Below are 23,042 nucleotides of genomic sequence, written 5' to 3'. Positions count from 1 at the left end.
AATAGAAATTTTCACTGACCGTAAAATAATAGGTTGGAAGTTTGTTAAGTGTCACCACTTTACAACATAAAAAATATGAGCTGATACACACCAAAGCCATGTTATCATGACAGGCAGGCCATTCCTGCTCAGATGGCAAAGAATATGATTATTTGTTTATGTATTAAGCAGGGTCCACATAATTTTAGTTGCTTATAATTATTTGTATCGTACACACACACACAAAAATCTCAAAATTAATAGTTTTATGTTAAAATTAAATTATCTACCCCATGGAGTTGTCATTTAAAAACAAATGCATAATGAAATAATTTATCCCCATCAAAATATAGGAGTTTGATGGTAACTAGGGTATATTGTAATCAAATTTATGAAATTTATATGCCACCCAACTCCCAGTGACACTGGGTAGTTGATACTGTATATGATTACATCTGTACATGTAACATACACACACACACACACACACTACAATAATAATCATAAAAAGGCAATCATACTGAAAGTCAGAAGAACATGCTAACTTGGTTAAAAGAAAAAGAAATTGTATCTTACAATTCCTCTTTCTTATAGCTATCTTTGATATTTATACTTATATGGTGACTGTATGATGATGTGTAGCTTCTTGGAGATTTCTTTTTTTTTTTTATTAAAAAGTTTTACAAAAAGATTTCTTGTTGAATGTATCCTATGTTAGCTTAAATTGTACTTAAGCATTGTTCATTGTTCTAAAAATTGGATTTTTTAAAACTATTTTTCCTCCCCTCCCAAGATATTGATAAAAAATGGAACTACAAATTGTGTAATCACAACCTACTCAAAAGTTACTGTGTTTTGGCCCTCAAGACTCATAAATGAGAGACATAATAAAAGAGAACAATCTTGGAGTTAAAGCCACATCTGCAGTTGCATTTATTAGTTATATCTCAGATTATACGAGTTGAAGCATTTTACCTGTCCTTTCACAATTCGAAATGAATTCACATGTGTGCATAACATGCAGCACAGAGGGTCATATAAAAGCAGCATTTCAGAAGGTGCACAAGGTAGGCAACTTCAAGAATAAAGGACTGTAACAAACAATGGAATGCATGTCCATTACTTATACATACACAGATGTTACAAACCAAAAAATATCTCTGTGTATCTTTGTTGATTAAATATTACCAGATGTCCATTGGAAAGATACATTATTTAAAGAGTGCTGACGTGAAAGCTCTTGAAAGAGTTAGTATAATATTAGGTAAATGTTTTCCCCATAGTATTTTTCTCCTAGCCTTGCTTGCTTTACCCCCACCCAAAACGTTACAGATGTTAGAACAATAAATTCAATGAATAGTTTCCCACACTAGAATGCCTGCATGCCAAGGAATGCAGAAGTGATTTCTGGCCAATTTCTGACACTGATCTACAACTGTGCTGCTTATATTCTATTGCTCTTGTATCAAGTCTTCAACTGCTCCCTGCCAAGAATTAAGTGCTTGTTCTATAAACCTGGTATAGATTATCACTTAGCAGTATAGATGTATCTAATAGAATTAAATACTTTGGCTCTCGACCAGCAACAGATGTGCTACATATAATGCAATAATAATGAATCTGAAAGCACCGAGGTATGTCAAGGGATTGTTGCACACAAGATCATATTTCTGCTGTTGCCCAGTCAAATCCTTTTAAAGGACTGATCTGCAAGTTAATTGTTTGTTTTAAAAAATATCACGCATAACAGCTAATGTAGAGTTTTTAGTACTGGGGACTAGAATCCGTTTGCATTTATAGGAATTTCTCTTTATTAATTTCTCTTATTAATTTCATTTAATTAAATTAACTAAATTCATAATAATAACATTTAACAGGATAATTATTACAGTATTTTGTTTATTTCTGGGATTTTATTCATCTCATCTTTTATTGTAAAAAAAAAATCCCAAGATGGGAGAGGATATTAGGTAGGTTTTATTAATAATACTATAATAACAAACATAAGCATTATGCAATATAAATGTCCAGTATTAACAATAGAAATAAATGTTATTATAGTACACATACAGAATAGAATGTATACAAAAATCTAACCTAAAGACCACATATAGCTTGCCTTTATGTCAATCGTACCCTGATGTGATTGAAAAATATAAAAAGATTTCATTATAAATAAGATTTCTTTAAAAGAGTCAGGGATTTTCATGACCTATTTGGTGTCTTAAAGCCAGTCACCGATCACCATATTTGTTTAGTCTATCTGAGATGACAAATACTTTTAGCAAAAAATTGGATTTCTTTGCTCTAAAAATATTGTTTTTAGAAGAAATGGATCATCTTGATTCCTTATTACCAGGAGGATTCTTGATTGTCACAGTCTTTGGCAGAGTATTGGAAAGAATTCACAAGAGGTCATTTCAGGATGGTTGAGAATTTGGTTGGATCAAAACTTATAAGCAGTTGACCACACTTGTATTTTCTAGATTGACATGTAGATTGGAACACAATTCTATTTTGATTTTAAAACTTCCCAAATTTATGAATGTAACTCTGGCATTAAATTATATGGTTATGACTGCCTACATCAGCACTCACATTTTTGTGTGGTCGAATTCACTAATTGTATCAGTGGTCCTTTGTTATTATAGACCTAATTGATGTATCTGAACATCAAAATTTATATTTCACTTATTTAAAATATGTTTTTTTTCATTTTCAGGTGAAAATGGCTCACTCATGTTTCCTAGATAAGCATCTAAAAAATAAAATAAAAACAATCAATGAAATATAGTCTGAAGGGACAGAAAAAGAGAGGCAGAAGAAAACTTGGCTAGAAATCTATATCAACCAGCTCAAACAGAAAAAAATCCTTCTTTGCAGTGTCAAAACAGAGTACAACCCTAAGAAATTTGAACGGTTAAAGAAGGGTTAAAGTTTCAACACAAGAATTCTAATGGGTATCCTACTTTCAAATGAGAATCTATATAAAGGTAATCTAGGGAAACAAAATTCTTGTCTTTCCCATCCTCCTTCCATTTTGGCTGAAAGCTTGCTTGTTTTGTGAACTAGGAGGAGTCTGTAATTGTTTGTTGTTTTGATAAATGGTGATCCCTATCAGTGTGAAAAGCATTCACATAGATACAAATATAGGAGGAATCAAATGTTGGTGGGGTTTAGTCAGACTGATAAGAGTCTCTGCATTCCATCTGCTCTTGTGCTGCATTTTACTGGAACAATTCTTGAGAGATGATATTGATGCACAGAGGTATATCAGGAGCTACTTTTCTATGTGAGCTGATGGCTTGTATCAGAGACCTGATGAGTTTTACAACAGTGTTTTTAGTGTCATCGTTTATAAATGATGAGACATTCTTCTTTTGTGTTAGGTTCTGTTTAAAAATAGAAAAGCTTTACATAACTAAAAGATTTATTTTCAGTGTATAGGCACACATTATTCATGTTCTAGATTGAGGTTACTAATTAAGACAATCAAGAAGCCAAAATGATGTTGCGTGTTCAATGTAAAAGTCAAGTAAAAAAATTAAGTCCAGATTATTATGTGGTCAGGATTTGCATTAGCCAGCTCATTATTACCAGCAGATTGCAACCATAATGCCAAACAATTCAATTATTCTACAAACAATTTTTGACTAACGAATAAATCTAAAGCTGCTGAAGGATAGACCTGAAGGCTAATTTTAGCCAATGAATTATTCACTGAACATTATTAAAAATGAAAAGGATGGGGGAGGCAACTGGCTTAGGAGAACAAGAAAGGGCTCCAGACAATTGTCCATATTGCTCTAAATCATCTGAGCAGAAAAATTCAGTGAGGAAATGACATAGCTGGAGAGTGACAATTGATTCAAACTAATTGGAAGTTAAATTAAATGATAATTAGCATTAATCAATAGTGAGGTTGGTATGCCTGTACATCCTTCCTTTAGGCAATTCACCTCCAATCCCCAGTACACTGATAAGGCTGGTGATCTATGAGCCCTCTGTGTGCCCCTGCTATCAATAAAGAAGCAGGTCCCTGCAGCATTGACCAGGGGGGAGGTGGGTAAAGAAAAGATCATTTGAATGTGCAGCAGCTCTGCCATCAAGAGAGGTGGCCGCTGTGCTCCTCCTGCAGTTAATTGCAGCTTCATCAAAGGACAGGGGCCCTCAAATGGCAGAGGATGGTAGCAGTATCCCGATGTCTACCTGCTTTCAAAGAGGACATCATAAGGATTCTTAGCTCAGCATATTATTCTGCTTTTTGTTCAGAGTCTTAGTTTCATGTATTTCTTTCTGTTCCTTTTTTGAATGTGTGTGATGATATTACTGTATTAGATCTTGAAAGTACCACAAAAACAGAAGAAGAAAAGAACCCTGGGGATTGGGCTAAAGGCCAATATACTTCTGTGGTCACAATAGGTAGCCAGGTGTTTATGGCAAAGCCATGGGCAAGACATCTCACTCTGTAACAGTGCTAAAGAACTGAGGAGGTCAGATTAAAAATACAAGTGGAAATTTTGCAGCGTAATTGGTCAACCCAATGCAAATAAATAAATAATATGTACATATGTACATACGAACCATAGGTAGACTTGATATCATGTAAGCCATTTTAATATGGCCTTTATTATTAAATATAATACATCAATATTAAAACCACATTTCAATAATATAATTAAAGAACAAAAGGAAGAAGAAACAAAATACTGCTTTCTGAAGAAAGTGGTTTCATTCACTATCAGCAAAAAGATCAACTTTTGGCCCCCGGATCTATAATAAATATACAGTAATACTAGAACAAATTCACAGAATCCATAAAATCCATAAAATAAAACAGAATCTATATTATAACTAGCTTTATTGATCTTAACATTATCCATATTTGTTAGATTTCCTTTTGGTTGTTGCTGGGGTTGGGGCTCTGCCATTACCTTATTTTCAGCCAACCTCAGAATAGGAAACATAAATATATGAAAACAGGAACTAGATGGACATTATCTTTCCTTTTATGGAGACCCACCTCTGAGACAAAGCACATACTTCTTATAGGCTCCTGAGCATTTTTGTAGAGGGAAGAGGTGCTTCTGTTCTATCTGGAGAAATAGTTCAGTCAATTGATAAAAGGTCATGAATTCTAGCATCATTGTATAGTGAAAAAAGAAAAGATTCAAGCTAGTGCTTCATTCTCCAGATTGTTATCTCACAAAATGTCATACTGGAGCTATGTTCAAACTCTTCATCTCAATTGTCTGGGGGCATCTAAAGAAATATTCTTATCTAAGGACTAGCCAACAGATACTATGTAACTATTAGGACTGAATAAAGCTAATAGATATCAACTAAATTGCTTTAATCCAATAATGGTTTACTTACTGGCTATAACACTAACCTGGGAATCAGGTTATTGAAGTAATGTCCTGGTGCCTGGAGGCCGTGCGGATCTGGATGGGGAGTAACAGGCTTCGACTCAACCCTTCCAAGACCCAGTGGCTGTGGCTTCCGGCGTCCTGATATAGCCAGCTGGTGCCATCGCTGGCTATTGGGGGTGAGTTATTGGCTCCCACGGAGAAGGCTCGCAACTTGGGCGTCCTCCTGGATGCACGGATGTCTTTAGAAGAGCATATGACGGCCGTGGCCAGGGACGCTTTTCATCAGGTTCGCCTGATTCACCAGTTGCGTCCCTTTCTGGATCGGGACGCTTTGCGCACGGTCACTCATGTCCTAGTTACCTTCCGTATGGACTACTGTAATGCTCTCTACATGGGGCTCCAATTGGTGCAGAATGCGGCCGCGCAGGGGATTATGGGAGCGAGGAGGCGCTCCCATGTGATGCCTCTCCTGCGTGAGCTGCATTGGCTTCCGGTGGTCTTCTGGGTGCACTTCAAGGTGTTGGTTACCATCTTTAAAGCACTCCATGGCATAGGACCTGGGTATTTGCGGGACCGCCTTCTGCCACTGATAGCCTCCCACCGGCCAGTATGCTCCCACAGAGAGGGACTCCTCAGGGTGCCGTCAGCCAGGCAGTGTTGGCTGGCAATCCCCAGGGGGAGGACCTTCTCTGTGGCAACACCTGCCCTCTGGAACGATTTGCCCTGCATGATACCAGATTTCCCGGCTTTTCGCCGTGCCCTAAAAACTTTTCTTTTCCACCAAGCAGGGCTGGCATATCCCCCCCCCCTTTTGAGATATTAGATTTTTAATTGTCTATGAGTTTTAGTTGGGATGTTTTAAATTTTGGGCCAAAGTTGTGTAATTCTTTTTAAAAAATTTAAATTTTGTATTGGAATGTTTTTTATTTTTGGCTGTGCACCGCCCTGAGTCCAGCAGGAGAAGGGCGGTATACAAATTTAATAAAAATAAAAAAATAAATAAATAAATTTGCATTTTCTACTACCATTAAACTTGTCTACATCTCAAGCAAAAGTAAAATATTGTACAATTATCTTTTCAACATTCTAAATTAAAGGGAAAATTTCAACAGATATTTCTACACAGCTTCCATGGGCTCAGAATTTGACTCTACAAATTGGATGTTGGCACTTTATTTACCCATTGATGTTGTTAACTTATAAAGGAATCCAACAGCTCATTCCTTGCTGCTATTTGAAAGCTAACATTAAATGTTCCCATGCCAAAGAATAGTTCTGCCTGCTTTCCTGCTGACTCTGTATTTAAGAAAGCTCAAGTCGCTGTTTGTAGCTATTAATAGTTGAACATGTAACCGGATTATTGGGCAAAATACAAATAGCATGCTGCTTGTTCTTTGAATAGAAGACCTTTTGATGCACCAGTTGCAGCCCTTATACTTCTGTGTGTCTGTCTTTCTGGATCAGCCACTCTCCACCTGCACCTCCAACTCCTTCCCATCAACATACTCCTTGTTCAGTCTCACAGAGATTATTTATTCCTTGGCACTGAAACTTTTTCTCCAAAGAATTAAAATTTGGATCTTGTTTACTGACTAGCGGAGTGCCAGGTATACAGCTGGGTGTCATTGCGCAATCTATTTCAATGGGGGAAGTCAATGATAAATTGAAAAATGAGTAGGATCAAACAATGAATCCTATGTGATCACTGTTGGAAAACCTTGCATCAGTAATTCACTGGGCTTTGACAAAGAACAGGATGGAAAGGGCTGGAATGATGGGAAAGGTAAATCCCTTCTCAGTTTCATACCTAGCTCTCTCTCTCTCTCTCTCTCTCTCTCTCTCTCTCTCTCTCTCTCTCTCTCTCTCTCTCTCTCTTTTTTTAAGGTTGAAAGTTAAAGCAATTCACAGGTTAAATCCATCTTTGTACCCACCCACTCCTGAACACTGGGGGGGGGGGTGTATCTAAATCTTTATTGCTATTTTAATGAAATTTCACTCAGAGAGGATTTGAAAATAAAATACATTTCCTGCTGGAGATCATAGGCTGTGAGCATAAGCAAACATATAGCCTTTGGCTTGGCTCAGCTTTATATAATCACTTATGTTCCAACAAGCAGCTCTTATTGGCCACGGTTTCTCAGCACCTGCAGTTAGAAGAGCTCTAGGCAAGTCCAGCGCTTCATTCAGATGTCCCTTATTACAGCCATACCTATTCCTTGTAGCCACAGGAAATCTGATGCTTAACCCATATGTTTTTAAAATTAAAAAACATAAGACGACAGACAGTGTTTCAAAAAGAAAGAGGACAAGGAATACATTAAGGTATGGAAAATGTTGTATAGCACATCTTCCTAGTTTTACCTATTTATGTGAAACTAAAAGCAAGTCAATTAACAAATACTAAAAGAGAAATGTATCAGTAGAATGGTCATTAAAAATTGTTTCAAGTTTCTTTTTAAAACTGAATGAAAAAAGAGAAAGGACAAAAGAAATAAAAAGGGATGAAAAATTACTGGCTAGCATCATATTAGAAATACTTTCCAAATTTGGTGTAGAAGCATTTTTACAGTTTCTTGCACTTACGTTATAATGCTGTTACTATTGTCTCCAGGTAAAACTAATATACATATATGAGATGCTAGATTAGAACAGGATGGATTTTCTAATTTTAAAAAGTGTTCCATTAAACCTTATATAATCTAAACCTAGATTATAATACTTTATGCCAGTGGTGAAATCTAAAATTTTTCACCACCGGTTCTGTGATAGTGGCTTGGTGGGTGTGGCTTGGCGGTGACCGGGTGACCATGTCCAGCATGATGTCACTCATGTCACTCTTTCTTTCTTTCTTCTCTCTCTCTCTCTCTCCCTTCCTCTTTCTTTTTCTTCCTTCCTTCCTTCCTTCCTTCCTTCCTTCCTTCCTTCCTTTCTTTCTTTCTTTCTTTCTTTCTTTCTTTTCTCTTTCTTTCTTCTCTCTGTCTCTCTCTCCCTCCCTCCCTCACATACACACGCTGGTCTGAGCAGTGACAAAACATTCTAAAATGTTTTACTATCTGTTTGGTGGGTGTGGCTTATTTTGTGGGCATGGGTTGGTGGTGGGGGTAATGTGACTAGATGGGCATGGCCATCTTTTTTTTTTTTAACTTTTAAAAGCATTTTTTTCAGCCGAAGAGGTTGCAGAAAAAAATGCTTTTAAAGGCCTCTGACGATCCCAGCTGAACCATGCGATCATCAGAGGCTTTTTTTTTAACTTTTAAAAGCATTTTTTCAGCCAAAGAGGTTGTAGAAAAAATGCTTTTAAAAGTTAAAAAAAAAAGCCTCTGATGAGGTGGGCGGGGTAAGCGAGCTGTGACCGGGCCGGGGACCGGTTCGGGGGCGTGGCCAGTCAATGTTATTACCAGTTCTCCGAACTACTACAAATTTTTACTACCGGTTCTTGTGAACCGGTGCAAACCGGGAGCAACTCACCACTGGTGTGTTGTCAGTCTCTTATGCAGATCAGATCAGATGAATTAATTCTACTTTAATGTTAGATTAAAATACTTTAACTGGAAGTACAGATCTCCAACTGTCTCTTTTTATTACATGATTACTTAGGGCAAATTCTTTCCAAGTTTTTTTCTCTGCCTAGTAATCTGTTGCAGGATTCTTTTCCTGCTGTCTGATTGTTCCTATCTCTTCCTCTCCTCCCTCTCTCCCATCTTCCAAGATCATTCTACCACGTGTGTTTAATACCAGGTAGCTCCAAATGCATCTGGTATTAGATTTTCATGCAATTTCTTACTTTGATTTAAAATAAAAAAAAAATATTGTGCTGTACCACGGGTTTGTCAGGACATGATACGATATTTGATAAATATATCAATTGGCAGATGTGGGGAATGATGATTTTGATGAGGGAATTCTATGGTTTTTATGTGAAGGATAGGGGATGGCAGCGTCAGTCTTCATTCTTGGGTCTTCATTTTGTACTGTTGGAGTGAATGGAACAGAACAATACTACAAAGAACACCAGAAAGGTCAGATAGATAAGATGAATAATCAGTTAGTTCTCTGAAGAGAAAGATCATGTTGAAAAATACCCCCAACTATGCTTAGCAAGATCTCAAATGTCTTTAAAGAGCTTCTAGTGCAAAAAGAATGAGTTTCCTATGACAGGCATACGTTTCCTTTTTCAGAGGTGGACCAACACTGGTTGTTTTCACTGTTGGAATTTGATTGTTGTGAGCCTGTGATTTTTTTTTCTGTTTAAAATAAAATATAAAATCCCAGAATACATCCTGCAATGCACCTCCAGGGCTGGTGTTTAAAGCTTTGTTTAGACACTCTAAATTTGCCTTGTCTTGGACAGGTGTTGGAATGTCTCTGTCAAAGAATTTGGTGAACATCTTTTCTTCTTTCTGATAAAAGAGAATAGGATAGTTTCCTTTTTTGTAGAGTGATCTAAGATCTTATCTTTTTTTTATACTTTACACACACAGAGGCACTGTTCTAAATGAGAGGAAGGATTGTTTATTTTTTCTGTTTAAGTGTAGGATTTAGTACTTGGTTATTTGGACTCAAAAATCTGCTGCAACTGAATATATTATCAATGTCCATAAATCATTATTCTCAAAATTCATGGTAACTAATTTTAAGATGCTGTAAATACCAAAGTGATTTGTACAAAATCTTAATAGGATGGGGTAGAAGGAACATTAATACAATGGTTACATTAATGTCTAGAAGTAAATGACATGAATTCCTGCATATAAATCTCTTTGTACAACTTCCTGTCCTGATCTATTCTCCATTTTTGGAGAAAATGATTTATCACTATATCATATTCAAATGAAGAGATGCAGGCAGTGACTGAAACCATTATTGGCCTGTCACTTTTCAACAAAGCTGCACAAAACACTTACTACCTTTCTAACAAATGAATATATTTATATATTAGGGAAAAATCCATACACAATTTTGTTACCAGTATTAAAAATATTAGCTTTAGAAAAAAGTAAGATTTTAAATTTATTTTAAAAATTGATGCAGAAATAAGAGTGATAGAACAAAATGTCAAACTTAGTGAAAAGTAGGCTTCTTTTAAGCATCTCTCTCTGTGGAAGCCTACTTTCACTAAGTTTGACATTTTGTTCTACCACTCTTATTTCTGCATCAGTTTTTAAATAAGTTGAAAATCTTATTTTTTCTAAAGCTAATATTTCTAGTAACAAAATTGTGTATGGACTTTTCCCTAATATATACATTTCTGCAACCAATTTCCCTCAATATAATGTAATTTTACAAGGTTTTTACATACATACATACATTGTTTTGTGCTTTTTAGTAGGAATTTCTTGACTGGACAACTACACCATGCAGTTCTAAAAAATATTAAAGAATAATGCTATACAACACTACAACACAATTTGATTTGAGTTAGGTCTATACTCAACTGGAGCAATTGGGATATAGACATAGCTGTCCTTTAAATTGCTGTGAAAGTCTAGGAAATACAATATTGTAACATGCTAATGGAAGGATGTCTTTGGGGCATCATTATTTCTTACTTCAATCTACTCTAGACTGGACAAAATTGGGAAAATCGTTCATCCAATTTCCATATACACAGATTTGATAGAAAAATTCAAAGGACACTTGTACAAACTAGCATAAGCAACAATGGAACAATGTATTAAATCAATAGCCTATTTCAGAAAGCTCAGTGTCAGTGACCCATAGTCTTTCCTTAATATTGTATCTACTTTCCTACAACTTTATGCCTACATAAACCATTTGTACTTGGTTGCATCTCTCATTATGTTTGTGGGGTGGCGTTGACTGGAGAAAACAAGGTGCTAGCAGATTCTGTTCAGGGCTGCCAGCTGAAGCAAAGCTTATTTTTGTGGTATCATAATTCTACTCTCATGGACATTTATAGACAATACTTTTTAGTTTCATATCTACAAACCTAACCTGTAAACCATCCTTTTTGAGGTCTATACCAATTATAGATAATCACCTCAATGGTTCCTCATTCTTCCAGGATTTCCCACCATTGTATCTGTTTCACTGAGATGGTGGTAGCCTTTCACTGAAGAAATTACTCTAACCAGTGGCTTTTGATTCAACCCAATGAATCTGGAAGTTTTGACTTCTTAAACAAATATTTATTTATCATATTTAGAAACTGCCCGTCTCCATCATAAAGATATTATTGCTTTCTGCTAGGGTTTTAGAATTACATTCTTTACTAACAAACAGTTAAACATTTGCAACACTGTAGAAAAAAAGAATTTTTCATATCCAGTTAACTGCTTCCCAGAACATCAATAGTAAGAATGCAAAGGAAATCTGATGTGACTTGTTTTTAATTGTGAAAAGTCTTTTTACAGAATCCACCTATTCCAGATCTATGAGCAGCGAATTGAAAACTTCTGGTAAGCTACTTATATCTACTCAATTAATGCAAGATGAATTATGATATACTGTATAATTTGACTTCTAAGCAACTATCAAGACAAATTACTGCTAGTTGTTCAGAGAATAAGCTATTATGTTGGCAATTTATATTATCTTGTGATCATGTAGTCTAGGAAAGCATGGTAGATTACCTCACATACATCATTTGTCTCTTAGTTATACAACATAGAATAGCTGGGGCCCTGGTGAGAGAAACATGGTGAGTTTTAGGTCAAAGCATTCCTGCAGAGATCAGGAAGGGGTGGAAGACACCATGGGAGTGGCTGGATCTGATACAGTCCCTTGACTGATTGGAAACAGCAGAGCTGTTGGTGAAGAGAAAAGCAAAAGGAATGGAAATTTGGGCTGGTGTGATATGGTGGGGAACTGTGAAGTCAAGGAGTCAGAGCAACTCTGAAAAAATTGGTGAAAAGGCAAAGCCTAGTGTTGGGGGGGGGCTTGGTTCCTTACCTGCTTCATTCCCGTGAAACTTGGGTGGGAGCACATTGGTTTGGCATTCCTTGGGGTACTATTGATCTGAGAATAAAGAGCTGGAATTGGTTCCTGAATAGGTGGGATAAGGTGTTGGGATGCTGCTAAGAATGCCAGACTGACAAACACTTAGTCCAATTAGAATCTCTTTGTGAAGTTGAAGAACTGGACAAGAACCTCTGAGCTGTATGTTTGGCCATCTGCTTGTTTTATCCTTCCTGGATTAGGAAACACAGAAGGTAACCTGTGGTGGGTTTATGCAAAAGTATCAGCCTCTTTAAGGGAGTGGATATTCCCCTACCATTGAAGAAAGTGAGTGGTACATCACTGGACTCCTGTGTTCTGGATGAATTATCATCCAGTTTTGAACCTTCCTTTTATAAGAAAAGCTGTTGAGAAGTTAGTTGGATGGCACTTGGACGAATGGATAATAATCCCACTCCAAGTGCCATCCAACTAATAATAGGATATAATATAGACACAGCATTGCTCATGCCTATGGATAATCTGTGTGGGATCTGGGATGGGGTGGTGCTTCTTAAACTCAGAGTCTTTTAATACTATTGATTATGATATCGTGCTGGACTGGTTGTAAGCATTGGGAGTTGGGACTGGAAGAGCAAAAAAACAGCTTTGGTCCTGAATATCTTTCATTTAACTTTAATAAAGGTTGACAAATTCTAATATTGTCATCTGAAGGATCACAAAGTACCCATAAATGCACAAAAGTGCCAATGTACAAAAATGAAGTGTAGTATTTAGTATAGTATGTAAATTTATTTCCACAGTATAACAGCTGGATTGATTCTGCCTCAAAAGAAAATAAAAATCCTGAGGCTTTTAACATCTGCCTTTGTAGAAACTACTGAAATTAGTATTATAGGGGTCATATAAGAAGTTGCAAAAATAGCTATTGGCAAAGAACTGTACTTTTTGATAAAGTCATTGGTTGCTTTCTAGATCTTGATTTCTTACTGAATCCATTGACTGAGGCAATGTCTCCTGAAACAGAACTTTGGTATGGCAATGTATTATTTTAGTGGCACATTAGAAATACATTGTTAATATATTGCTTAATAAACCTTAATAAACATGTTTTTTTTCCGCAGAGATGTTAAGCTATCTATCACCAGAGTGATTTTTCCCCCTTTCTCTTATTTTAGGCTATAGCTTAATGGAGTGAAATACTTTCCCCAGCAGATTTCCCCTACAAATTGCTTTTCAATAATCTAAGCATAGCCATGAGGATAACTTGCTCACAGACCTCTTCTGCATAACAATGGGAGCTCACAAATGTGTCACCAGCAATTATAATTCCAGTTTAGACAAGTGATGGAATGAAAGATATGGTAGTTCAGCCTAATTAGTGACAGAGTTGAACTATAGCAGAGATCAGCTTTTCTCTGGGCTGGCTGAAATGAGACATGCACAGTGGAAAAAAGAGTTAAGAATGGGCTATTATTTGAGTTGAAATCAAAGATGGTAAGGAGATGCCAGCCCAATTTGCAATTTTATGGACCAGAGGGGAAGGAATTGGACTGATTCCATTGCTTCATGTTTACTACAAGGACCTCCCACCCTTTTGTCTGGAACTGCTGCCATGGGAAGAAATTGTTATACACATCACTGAGCTCATCTCTACCTATATATAAAAATCTACCTATAGGTGACATACCATTTTATAATAGCATGAGTTATAACAGGACAGTTCAAAGTCCATCACTGGTAAGTGAAGTAGAACTTAAATATTGTATGAAAAGATCCAAGACATGTTGCTTTTCTAAATTCCCCAGCATCAAACTGCTTCCTTAGTCTTATACAACTGTTCTGCAAAAGGAAAAAAAATATTCACAGATGAAACCTGCTCACAGAAAACTGTAGTCATAGTTAAAGCTGCTCCTAAATTTTGCCTTCTGTCAAAGGCTCATGGTAGAATATATAATTCCCATTTAATTTCATAGTAAGTCCAACATGGAATGAGCTTTTGTTTATAGATATACATTAGTTTGATATTCTGCCAATTGTTATATACTTAGTATGGTTATTGCCCAGTACAAATACAGAATCCAAGCAGTGCTGTAGTAAGTTTCCATAAGCTTCTGAATTCCCCAGATCTCCATTTCCCTCCCTTCTTGCATAATTATTCAAGCTTGTTGCTTCTAATAGCTGGAAAAGGCAAATTTGTAAGGAAGATATCATTCAATAAATAAGTTCTTTCTGATTAATTCTAGTCAGCAAAACTGTATAAGTTGTAATTTACACAGTGATGGAGTTCACATTGTGCTAAATAATAGTGTGTTTCATTATGATTGCTGAATAAGCCATAGTTGCACTTATTAACACAAAAAGGAAAGCCAGGACTTTGAAATTACAATAATTGAGTTAATACAACATACTGAATCAAAACCATGCAGTCATAGTGTAGCTTAGCATAATGTTGGAGCCAAATATCTGGTCTACAGTATCAGTCTTAGGGACTTTGTTTAGGAAATTATAAAAGTACTCCTAGTTTAGCAGAATAGACCAAAGTGTTATCTTTGGGAAAAATGCAAAAAATATGCTGAAGGCATAGAAGCCATCATATCATTGATGAACAAAGCTTAGAGCAATTTGTAAATCAATATTCAAATGTTTAACACATCACATTTCCATTTTAGGTCTAAATTGATTGAAACAGAGCTAAACAAATGTGCTTGCATGGCAAACTAAGCATCCTTATGTAATAAAAACCCAATTAAAATTTTAAAATAAAACTTGGATACAGCATTCTCTTCCTCATTAGGCTGAAAAACAATAACATAATTCTTCATTGTCATGCTAGGATTGAAAGTTAGTCTCATTCAAAATCCAAGCCAAGTACTTTCAAATTATGTTTTATGAATGGAACGAGGAGGTAGAAAACAGGAAATCAGGAAGCAGCAGATCCAATGTGTATGTGGTGATAGTGGCAGACAGGTTTTGGACCTGTAACTAATGTGGCAATACACTCATTTTGTCCTTCTGCCATTCTTTTTTTGGGGGGAATTGATTTGAAGTTGCCATGATTAGAAAAGGTAAGGAAGCAGAAGAGAGAAAACATTGTTGAAACAATGCTAACATATAATTAAGATGGGATAAAGCAACTGGGTGAGTCTTGTTCGAAATGATCTATACCTATTGACGCAATGAGAGCTAATGAACCAAATCTGAAAGCATCAGCATTGGATTTTGACAAATGTGTATGTTTTCCTATTGAGAGAATAGAAAATGATTATAAATGGCCAACTGGGCTTCTGTTCAGGCATGGACATTTCAAAACACCGATTTTAGGTTCTGGATTGGTTCTTGGCAGTGTAAATTATTTCACACTTCTGCTTCCAAATCAATTGGGCATCTCCTCTGCTTAAGCAATGCTGGAATAAAATCTTTTCCACTCCAGATACTTTCTCAGTATTTGAAACTGTTGTAGAGCTTTCAAAAATAGCTAGGTCTTGTGTTTGAAAGTGAATGGCCACAATATTTTAAATACACTTTGTTACTGTTCAAACTTTCATTTTTGAAAAGTCTTTATGGAGACTGCATTTATTTCTATCTACTAAAGTTTTAATAATCTTTATCCAAATGTGATTAGATATCTCTTAGAATGAGAGTCCAGTTCAGCAAAACACCATGATGAGAAAAAGGAAATTCAAGATAACAAACAGAATATTTGATTATGGATTAAAGAAGTTTTGTTTAATAAAAATTGTAACTGATATAGAAAATATTTAAAAAATATGCAGGACAAGAAATTAAGTATTTCCTAAAAAAAACCTTACAATTAGAAAACTTGTGCATCAATAGCAAATGTATCAGCCATTCTCTGGTATCTACTGTACGTGGGTAACTTGCATGAACGTGTTAGAAATTCTGTTTAGAACAAACAAAGCACAGTCACCATATTGTTCTTCGGGAGAGGGGGCGGTATAAAAATTTAATAAATAAATAAATAAATAAATAATAAAAAATATGCGTTACTGCTTAACTGTAACCGGAAACAGGAAACTATTTAGAACAAAAGAACATAGAGTATATACCATGTATGCAAATTTATAAACTCTACCATCTAGTGGTTGGCTGTAGTTGTTGCACAAAGTACATTCTAACAATGTATTCCAACAGAACATACATTTTTAAACTTCTTGGTGACAGCATTACTGGTGCCTGAGAATCGAGCCCACATTCTTGTAGGCTGATCTAGTGCTCCTCTGTATTTTGCAGTTGAGAAATGGAAGCCTGAAATGGCTATCTCAGCTACTGGATTTTAAAAGTTAAAGCAATGGTACATATACTACAATCATGCTAAATCACATCATGGCTTAGCTGAAACAAACATAATTTTGCCCATAGACATCCCCTCAGAGATATTTCAGAGAAAGTCACCAGAAACAGGCAATGGTTTCTTTTTCTTCTTTTTCATTTAATAAATTATTAGGAAACTCTCAGTCTTCTAGAGAGCTATCACAGGTTTCAGTCTTCTAGGCATTATTGTTAAGAATACACAGCCATATTTCAGTCACTGCTCTGTCTATGAATAGTTAAGTAAATCACGGTTTAAATGTAGCTGAAATCCGGGATTGGGAGGTGGAAATAAAACATATAAAGAATATTCTGCTACATAGATTTTGTAGAACTTTTCTTCAATCTGTTTGGTGAAACTTAAAAGCTTTAAATTCAGTATAAATTCTAAATTCCTGAAAGATTACAGGAACAGAAGACCAAATCTTTATATAAGACAATGCATGAAATTATACATTTAATTAGATAATACAATGTCTCAAAATGGGTTGAATAGATATTTACATGGTAATTCAGTGGGTTGATATCCAGTATAGCCTATGTTTCAATATTCAGTGTGACTACCAAACAAATACAAAAAACAAAGCAAAACACAAAATTAAGAGAGAAGGAAGTAAGGAAGGAAACATATCTGAATGTAATAATTCCTGAATATAATAATCTCAACATAGCATGAAAGTACTCAGAGTTGTATGGCTGAGACATTTATTTTATAATATTACTATAATTTATATTTATTTTTTCCTAGCTAGAGAAAGCATGCTGTAAATTATAACCCAGTCATGGAGTCACATGCCAGTCCCAACTCTGTAAAAATGGGCAGAGTTGAAGTAAGTTTTGGCAATCTATTTTATAAAAACCTTGACAAGAAAATGTTATGGAAAGACTCTCAAATGAATCAGATATGGTGCCCAATGATTAGGACCCCAAGTCTAGAAGATATGAGACAGCCTACTGAAGAGGAGGTAGGATTGCAATGAGTAGTTAAGCATTAATAATGCACTTGGGGCAAATATAATAGTAATCTCAGTTGTTAATGTAGCCACTGGTGAAAGCAAGGGTCTGATTTGTACAAAGGCACATTGGATAGCCTGGTGGCACAGTGGTTAGAATGCAGTATTGCAGGCTAACTCTGCCCATAATCTGGAATTTGATCCTGTAGGGACTTGAGGTTGACTCAACCTTCCATTCGTCCAAGGTTGGTAAAATGAGGACCCAGATTGTTGATGCAATCTGTTGACATTGTAAGTTGTTCAGAGAGTGCTGTAAAGCAGCATAGAGTGGTATATAAGTCTAAGTGCTGTTACTATTGCTATAGCAAGGCAGAATCTCTGAGGAATGGCCCAGGGTACTTGGGATATCATCAAATAACTGATGGCCATGTTGAAAATTAACCTTCTTGGCATGAGCATGTTACACTGGATAGGCAATATATATCTCCAGTCTTTGGAATTTTTAATCTATTATTCAGGACATGACACCAGGAAAATGAATGGAGTTCTCAATTACCACAGGTAGGAATGTCTTATATCTTAACCACTTGAGTTAGTCCCAGCTCAGTCACTTTTGTACCCAGGTTCAGACCATGAATTGTTGGTGACTAAGATCAGTCAAATTATGCAACATAAAAAACACTACCAAAGAAGTTTGGCATCGCTAAAATTCCATCCATGTATCTAAATGAGGTGAAAAAATTAGTGCTGGACACTGCTGAAAAGATGACTGACAAACTGGCAAGAAATTCAGTCAACCATCACTGAAACACAGTTGAACGCACATCATACGAGAAGCCAGAGAAAGAAGCGCAAATGGCTCTCAGATGAAACCATCAAAATAGCTGAGTGAGAAAAAGCAGCCAAAGCAACTGGAAAATGGGAGGAAACAAAGAGAATGAAGGCAGATTTTCAAAGAGCAGCAAGATAAAAAGAAGGCAAAGTTTACTGGTATCAGTGTTGCAAACGGCTATAAGAGGACTTCATGAAGGGCCATACCAGGAATTGTTTGAGCAGGTCAAAGGGATTTGAATATTATTTATTGTTCATAAAAATCATCATCAAAAACAGACAATGGAAATAATTGTCTGACTGACAAGATGTCAAGAACAGATGGCGAGAATATACAGAACAGCTGTATTCCACCAACAAAGAGGCTCAGACTTCTCAAGATGATAAGGAAAGGCAAGCAGAAATCGAACCAGCCATCCTTTAGGAGATAATTGTGCAGGCGAAGAGCCACATGCCAAACAACAAGGGCCCAGGTGTTGATACCATCCCTGCAGACTTGCTGAGTTCTGTGACACTCACGACCATCACATCTTTATGCCAAAAAGTTGGAAAATGAACACATAGCCAGAAGATTTGAAACAATCAGTGTTTATTATATTACCCAAAAAGGGCAACTCCAAGGATTACTCCAATTACTGCACAAGTGCGCTCATCCATCACCATAGCAAGGTTCTTCTTAAGATCATACAACAACATGTGGCACCAACCATCAAAAAGCAATTACCAGATGTTCAAGATAGCTTCAGAAGGGGTCATGGCACTCATGACTACAAATTAGAAATCTCCTCTGGATCATGGAAAGAATCTCAAGAATATCAAAAGAACATTTACACCTGCTTTGTTGACTACAAGAAAGCCTTTGATGGTGTTGATCATGTCAAGCTAGAAGACCTGGGGATGTCAACACAACTTTTCAAGTAGGTGCAGTTGCTAGAGACAGTGGAGACACTGGTTCAAGATAGAGAAAAGAGTGTGGCAAGTCTGCATTCTTTCATCTCTCTTATTTAACCAGCATTCCAAAGTGATCACAAGGAAGCTGAACTTGAGAAATCAAAAATCAGAGTAAAAATCAGCAGAAGGACTATTGGCAATCATCAATATGTTGATAACATAACTTTCCTTTCAGAAATCAAAGAAAGTCTGAAAAATCTGATCAAAGGATTAAATAAGAAAGTGAGAAATTTGGCCTCTTTATCAACATCAAAAAGACCGGACTCATGACCACTGAAAAGAATGGAAATGTCACAATAATAATTGATGGTGAAGAGATTGAATTCATGCAAAGGAAATGCTCTTTCCTAGGATTGCAGACTGATGAAACCAGTGGATACAGTCCAGAAATAAAGCATTGAATCACACTAGGTTGCACAGCAAGGATAAGCATGAATCAAGTATGGAAAACCAAAGGTATACATGTAGATTAGTATTCACTATTGTCTTTCTCATAGCTATCAACAGTTGCAAAAGTTGAACCATGACAGGAGAAAAATCTATTCATTCAAGCTGCGGTATTGGAAAAGTTCCTACAAACTCCTTGGGCAGCAAAGGTGACAAATAAGTACTTGAATGTATAAAACCAGACATATCACTGGAAGGCAAAATCACAAAATTCTGCCTTGCTTATTCATGTAACTCAATTCACTCAGTTTTTCAAACTCAATTGAAAAAGCACTTATGCTTGTGGTGACCAAAGAAAATAGGCAACTAAAAAGCATAGTGGTTAGATACCATCAAAACTGACACGAGGCACTGCATAAAACTGAAAATTGAAAAGAAACCAACAAAATAAAAAAAGATGGAGAGAGTCAGTCCATAGGATCAATGAGAATTTGATAAGATTGAATGGATGACACCACCATCATCATCAATTCAACCTTAATAATAACAGAGGACTAAAAAAGAAATAACATAATCACTAAATGGGGGAAAGAAACTAACAATAACCAATTAGAATAGTCTAGATAACTCTTAATTGTACATTTTCTTTTTCTGTCTTTGACCTTAAATCCAGATGATGATGATGATGATGATGATTTTAAATCTGTAGCAGGTATGTAATTAATGGTCACAATGTTTTAAAATATTTGATATATGTTCTGCTATGCCCATCTTAGTAGCTTTCATGGCTGCTAAGCAGAATTTAGTTACTGAATGTCTAACATTGATCTGATATCCTGTCAAGAAAAATTATCTGTCTGTCTGTCTGTCTGTCTGTCTATCTATCCATCTACCTATCTATCATCCATCTATATATTGATAGATTGATAGATTGATAGATATAAATATAGGTATAATAGGTATAGATATAAATCTTTTTTCCATAGCAAGTTTTTGGTTGTTTTTTTTTTTTTGCAGGATCCTATGGAAATTACAGCCTTTACTGTAAGGATTTTATAAACTAGACAATATCATTTTTTCATACGCATAGCTTCATGAGATGTATAGAGATACATCACAATATTTCTGATCAGAGTTTCTAAGGGCCTTCTACAAGATAAAACACAGTAATATAAATAAATTAAGTAGTATACATCAGTAAAATCTTCAGTGTTGATAGTTTTACAATTGTATGTGGCTCTTATGGTTTATATACTTTCTCTGGCAGTATTTTTTTAATAATATACCCTGTTATCAAGTGTCTGTTCTAGTTGATCATAAGGATTTATGCTAAATCACATATTTGCACAGAAACATTGGATATGAGACCAACAAATCCTTCTCCTTGTTATGTGGAAACTATATGGTATATACTAATGAGATTCAGAGAAGGGAGCTCACCACTTCTCTGGAAAATAGATTTCACTGTCAAACTGCCCTGATATTTGAAAAATTTCCTAACATTCAACCGAGAACTGAATCGGTTGAAGTTTTAAGCCATTATTCTATGGCTACATAGCTACAATTTTAAGCCATTATTCTATGTTCTATTCTCTGGAATAATTGAAGGGGTATTTTTGGATTTCTTCTGTGTAGCACAACCTTTCTTCATTTTTGAAGGTAAAATATATTTACCAGGTTTTACATTTCCTATATGTTTTTCCATCTGTCATCTTCCGAGTGGTTTTATTCTCAGGTTTATTCTTGAGAAACTAATGTTTTTAAAGCAACTAGAATGCTTTAAGCAATTCTCCTCTCTTTCATGCCAATTTTGTTGCAATTTATTGTATCTCTTTCTAGCTATCTCTTATGCTCATAAAGTTGTCAGTCTGCTTCATAGTCTCTATAAATTGTCATCAAAACTGTAGACGATTTGCTACCAAATCATTTAGACAAGGGAGTCAGTGGTCCTTCCATCTTAAGATAGTTTGAAGATTCACCCTCTTAGCACACTTCATGGGTGACATGTGCCATTTCCTTTTTTCAGTCCTAAAATTCTGCAAATCACTATGGAGAATTCCTAAAGCCACATTTTATAAGAACTTTGAAAGAAACTTGGCAGATACCAGACACATTGTGAATCGTTCCCCCACATCCAATCATTCTCAAGCAGGAACATGCAGGAGTGTAAGCTGAGCTCATAGAGGTCAGTAATGGCCTTCATTTAACCTCTCCCATATGACTTCACTTTCCCAGTCTGCCAGTCTGTAACTTCTCTCATTATTGGAACTAATTGCATGAGAACAAATCAAGAGATGGCAGAACATCTGGTTTGCATACTGTACATGCCACTGTAAGTTAACCTTTCACACTCTGCCAAAAACTATGTGAAAGTATGTTAGAAGTGCAGCTGCATGTGGAATTTCGCACAGAGAAAGTATCTATGGATAGAAAGGAAGAAGGAAGGATACATTCCTTTTATTTATGTTATTTTTCAGAGAGAAAGAGAGTTCTAACATTTCCTTTGTATCAACAATAACTTTGGGGGGGGGGTTATTAAGTTTAGATCAGAAGACCGTTTTTTTTAAACCTGTTGGAAATTTTTAGTAACTGGAAAAGTTTCCTCTAGTGACTGTTGCCCAGTTTTATTTAATGAATCATGCTTTTTATTTACCTGTTAAAAATATATCCCAATGAACATTTTCAGAGTCCAAAGTGGCATCTTCTCTTATTTTAAGCTCATAATAACTACCCTGTGATCTAGATTGGACTGACAGAATATGACTTACTGAAAGCCATCTTTTGAGCTCTATGGTCAAGTGTGAACTTAAACAGAGCTATGCCAAGTTTAATACCTTATTGACTCAACTATACTCTCCGAAAATAAATTTAGAATGATGTAACATGACGTGGAACAAAAATACAAAGAGAAATACAGTATAACATGCTGTTTTGCATTAACAAATAGAAGAGAAGGCTTAGTCGAATAACAGGAATATAAATTTCATAGAAATATATGTATTTATGTAATGTATCAACTACTTTGCCTCAGTGATACTACACTTATGTGAAAAAATAATTATTGTTTTTGTTTCCATAAGGAAATCATATATCTCTCTATTCAAAGAAAGTCTTTTGTAAATTCAGGACAATTGTAGCTTATTTTATGATTGAAGTAAATGCCTGCAAATAAGATAAATAAACGAAGGAGTAAAGCTTTTTCATAGCTTTTTAAAGAATTTAAATCTATTTACAGTGGGAAAGAATTTTATGCCTCGAACATAAAAAAATATTATTGTATTGGAAGATGAATTGGTGAACAAACAAAGGTCAGTGTGAG

This window comes from Pantherophis guttatus, chromosome 6, assembly GCF_059756535.1.
Source record: "Pantherophis guttatus breed Tessera chromosome 6, ASM5975653v1, whole genome shotgun sequence".
In the NCBI taxonomy this organism is placed as follows: Eukaryota; Metazoa; Chordata; class Lepidosauria; order Squamata; family Colubridae; genus Pantherophis; species Pantherophis guttatus.
Note: the sequence above shows the minus strand (reverse complement) of the source record.